At 38.3% G+C, this 5,209-nt stretch overlaps 1 non-coding gene across 1 annotated transcript; it reads left to right on the top strand.

Moving 5' to 3' along the window:
* Positions 1-469: 469 nt before the first annotated feature.
* Positions 470-576, top strand: LOC122151441. Its single transcript, XR_006164155.1, has one exon. It is a non-coding gene; the product is annotated as a U6 spliceosomal RNA (small nuclear RNA).
* Positions 577-5,209: the final 4,633 nt, after the last annotated feature.

The following is a 5,209-nucleotide window of genomic DNA, read 5'->3' as shown; positions in this document are numbered from 1 at the left end:
TATATTAATAACCTGAAACATGCAGATGACACAACCTTGCTTGCTGAAAGCACAGAGGACGTGAAGGTCTTACTGATGAAGAAATAAAGACTACAGCCTTCAATGTACATTACTCTTCAGCATTAAGAAAACAAATCCTCACAATTGGACCAATAAACAAGATCAGGATAAATGAAGAAAGGACTGAAATTGTCAAAGATTTCATTTTACTTGGCTCCACAATCAACATCCATGGAAGCAGCAATCGAGAAATCAAAGGGTATATTATTTTGGGCAAATCTGCTGCAAAAGACCTCTTTGAACCAAACATTTCTCCTGTACAATGAATAACTTCTAAAATACATGGTGAATACTGCAAAAATTATGTTGGTTGCTCGTTCTTATAGTGTGGAGAGGGATAATATTTGGGGGATAATGCATGTATTACAGCAATAATTTTTGCTGCAAAAAAAAAAAAAAATAGAAATAAGTGCTTCCTTCGGTAGCACATGTATCAAAATTGCAATGATACAGAGAAGATTAGCATGGCCCCTGTGCAAGGATGACATGCAAACTCATGACACGTTCCACATTTTTGAAGACTGCAGAAACAAATAAATAAAAGAAATAGAAGTAAGAATCAAGACATGTAACAATTAGACTGCAGGTACTTAAAAGAACTTTAAAAACTCACAGCAACAAGGAAGGAAGCAGAAAATAGGAAGTACGAGAAACCTTTGTCATACCCAGGAAATAAGATTAGATGTACACCTTCTGCTCACTGGTCAGCATGGTTACATTCCAAAGACCAGATTGTTTTGTGGAAAACAGTGTTATGTGAAAATGGAGGCTGACCATATCAGATCACAAAATGGAGGCTGACTACAGCATTACTAACTGCCATTACGTAAGTGCCAAATGACATCATTGCATAACTACCAAATCACAGAGAATCATGGGCAGGGCAACTTAGCACATAACCTTAGCTGTCACTGTCAGCATTGTACTCACCTCACAGCTCAGCAACACTACCACCAGATGTACATCATAAATGGGCAAAGTAATTGGATAGTAGAATTTTTATTACTGTTGTAAATGCGAAACGTCGCATAATGAGATAGTCAGTAAGTGAGGAATAGGTTTATTTCGTAGACTTCCGACACTGAGGTTACCAAGTAATGCACAGTGAAATGACCTCCAAATATGGAAAGATAAAAACTGGATTTCTGATACAGAACAAATTTTGAATACACGGTAGCTGGAAACTGCTCTAAGTATTACTAGTCTCGTAAAATAAAATACACTCTACATTTCTCCCCACCATCCTCCAAGGAGCTACACCAGCTACTGCTATAAATGATCTTTTACGGGACTATTCCTTGCATAATTCCCACATGCAGCAGAGTAGGTTCTTTGAAATCCTCCTCATTTTCCCTTTCTGCTGCTCTCTTTCATCTATTTTCTGCTTTCCTCTCTGATCATTGCTTTATTTTTTTTCTTTCTGATTCAACTTAGAAGTGGTTTCAAGGGTTAGAGTGAACAATGACAGAACACATAGTCAATAAAATAAAACCTTAAGTAACAAGCTTTATAAAGAATATATCTTGCCAGATTTAGTAATAATAACCGATTGTATGTATATTTTCAAAACACATTAAACATACTTCCTCTCATTTGAAGTCTCATTATTCTTCCCCCTGATATGTGCAGAGCAGATGTTATTATTTATGTTTTATGAAATAAATATAGTTGTTGAAAAATACAATCATTACTGTCTTAGAAAAAAATATATGATGGGCAAGCCTGTAGATACTTCACTTGCTCATATTATTGCTGTTTTTGAGTGCCTTTGAGTTGATTACAACCCACAGTGAACAATTATGACATACATCAGGTTTTCTAGTCTGTAATCGTTAAGGGAGCAGATCACCAACTCTGTCTCTGCCAGAGCCAATGGGTGGATTCGAAGTATTGACCTTTGGATTGGCAGCTGACCATTTAACTGTTGTTCCACTAGGGCTCCTTTTAGTTGCTCATATATGTGTTTATAATTTTATTTTATTTTTTAATAATATCAAACTTCATTTAATAATAATCTAACTATTCCCTTAAGTGAGTCAGAAGAAAAAGTAGCAGAATTATCTATTCCAGAAAAATGACTCCTTTTTCAGAGTCCATGGACCTTTCTAATAAATGTATAGATCTGTGAAAAGGTATTTTTATAACTGTATCACCAAATCATAAACATTGATATCCTAGGCATTAGTGAGTGGAAAAGGACCAGTTTGGGGCCATTTTGAATCAGACGAGCATACAATCTACTATGCAGGGAATGACAGTTTGAAGAGCAATGGCATGGCATTCATCATCACAAAGAATGTTTCAAGATCTGCCCTGAAGTACAATGCTGTCAGTGATAGGATAATATTCATATACCTACAAGGAAAATCCAGGAGCTCTGGTAGCATAGTGCCTAAGGCACTTGACTGCTAACCAGAAGGCTGGCAGTTCAAATCCACCACCGCCTCCTCGGAAGGAAGGTTGGGGAATCTACTTCCACAGTGATACCGCCTCGAAAACCCAAGGAGGGGTTGCTATGAGTCGGGTCCGACTCGAGGGCACATAACAACAACAAGAACAAGGAAAATACATTAATACTACTATTATTCAGATTTACATACCAACCACCAAAGCCAAAGATGAAGAAATTGAAGATTTTTGTCAACATCTGAAGTCTGAAATTGACCAAATGTACAATCAAAATATGTTCATTATCACTGGTGATTGGAATGCAAAAGACGGAAGCAAACAAGAATCACTGGTAGTTGGAAAATTTAGCCTTGGTGACAGAAATAACACTGGAGATCATATGACAGAATTTTGCAAGACCAATGACATATTCATTGCAAATACTTTTTTTCGAAAACAAGAATAGTGGCTATACATGTGGACTTCACCAGTTGGAGTACACAGGAATCAGATTGACTATATCTGTGGCAAGAGGCAATGGAAAAGCTCCATATCTTAAGCCAAAACAAGGTCAGGAGCTGATTGTGGAACAGACCATCAACTGTTCATATTCATGTTCAACATGAAGTTGAAGACAATTAAAACAAGTCCATGAGAGCCAAAATATGATCTTGAATACATCCCTCCTCAATTTAGAGACCATCGAAAGAACAGATTTAATGCATTGAACACCAATGACAGAAAACCAGAAGAATTGTAAGATGACATTAAGAGCATTATCCACGAAGAAAGCAATAGGTCATTAAAAATATGAGAAAGAAAGAAAAGACCAAAACGGATGTCAGAAGAGACTCTGAAACTTGCCCTTGAGCAGAGTGTAGCTAAAGCAAATGGAAGAAATGACAAGATAAAAGAAGTGAACTGAAGATTTCAAAGGGCAGCTCAGACAAAGCCAATTACTACAATGAAATGTTCAGAGACCTGGAGTTAGAAAACCAACAGGGAAGAACACGCTCAGCATTTCTCAGACTGAAAGAACTGAAGAAAAAATTAAGCCTCGAGTTGCAATATTGGAAGATTCTATGGGAAAAATGCTGAATGATGCAGGAAACATCAAAAGAAGATAGAAAGAATACAGTCACTGTACCAAAAAGAACTGGTCCATCTTCATCCATTTCAGGGAGTGACATATGATCTAGAACCAATGGTACAGAAGAAAGAGTAGAAGCTGCAATGAAAGAATTGGCAAAGAACAAGGCTCAGGGAATTGACAGAACACCCGCTGAGATGTTTCAGCAAATGGATGCCCCCCACTGGAGGCACTCACTCAGCTATCCCAAGAGATTTGGAAAACAGCTACCTGTGATCCCACAGAATGTGGAAATTATTGAACAAGATCATTAATATCACATGCGAGTAAAATCTTGCTGAAGATAATTCAAAAATGGTTTCTGCAGTATATTGACAGAGAACTTTCAGAAATGCAAGCTGGATTCAGAAGAGGACATGGAATCAGGGATATCATAGCTGATGACAGATAGATCTTGGCTCAAAGCAAAGAATACCAGAAAAATGTTTACTTGTGTTTTATTGACCATGTAAAGGCATTTGATTGTGTGGATCATAACAAATTGTGGATAACATTGAGAAGAATGGGAATTCCATAACACTTAATCATACTCATGAGTAACCTGTACATAGACCAGAAAGCTGTTATTAAAAAAAAAAAAAAAAAGAAAGAAAAGAAATATTGCATGGTTTAAAATTAGGAAGGGAGTGTGTCAGGGTTGTATCCTTTCACCACAATTATTCAATTTGTTTGCTGAGCAAATAATCTAAGAAGCTGGACTATAGGAAGAAGAACATAGCAGCAGGATTGGAGGAAGAATCATTAACAACCTACGATATGCTGACCACACAACTTTGCTTGCTGAGAGTGAGGATGACTTGAAGCACTTACTGATGAAGAATGAAGAATTCAGTCTGCAGTATGGATTACATCTCAATATAAAGAAAACAAAAATCCTCACAACTGGACCTATAAGCAGCGTCACGATAAATGGATAAAAGATTGAGGATGTCAAAGACTTGACATTGCTTGGTTCTATAATCGACACCAAAGGAAGCATCAGTCAGGACATCAGATGACATATGTCGTTGTTGTTGTTGTTATGTGCCATCGAGTTGGCCCCGACTCATAGCGACCCTTCCTTGGGTTTCAGAGGAAGTATCACTACAGAAGTAGACTGCCCAACCTTCCTTCCGAGGAGTGGCTGGTGGGCTTGAACTGCCAGCCTTCAGATGATGTATAGCACTGGGCAAATCAGCTGCAAAGGACCTCTTTCAAGTGCTGAAGAGCAAAGATGTCTCCTTGAGGACTATGATGCACCTGACACAAGCTATGGTATTTTCAGTAACCTCATATGCATGTGAGAGCTGGACAATGAATAAGGAAGACCGAAGAAGAATTGATGCTTTTGAGCTGTGGTGCTGGCTAAGAATGCTGAAAGTACCATAGACTGCTAAAAGAACTAGCAGACCTTCCCAAGAGGAAGTGCAGCTGGAATGCTCCTTGGAGGCGAGAAAGGCCAGACTTCATCTCACCTACTTTGGTCATGTTATCAGAAGGGACCATTCACTGGAGTAGGATGTCATGCTTGGTAAGGTGGAGGGTTGATGTAAGAGGGGAAGGCCCTTAACAAGATGGATTGACACAGTGGCAGCAGTGATGGGCTCAAGCGTAGCAAGGATTATGGAGCTG

The sequence above is a fragment of the Orycteropus afer genome, unplaced genomic scaffold, assembly GCF_000298275.1.
Source record: "Orycteropus afer afer isolate SDZICR_OR568_19922 unplaced genomic scaffold, OryAfe1.0 scaffold00458, whole genome shotgun sequence".
Lineage (NCBI taxonomy): Eukaryota > Metazoa > Chordata > Mammalia > Tubulidentata > Orycteropodidae > Orycteropus > Orycteropus afer.
Note: the sequence above shows the minus strand (reverse complement) of the source record. Positions and strands in the feature narration are given on the sequence as shown.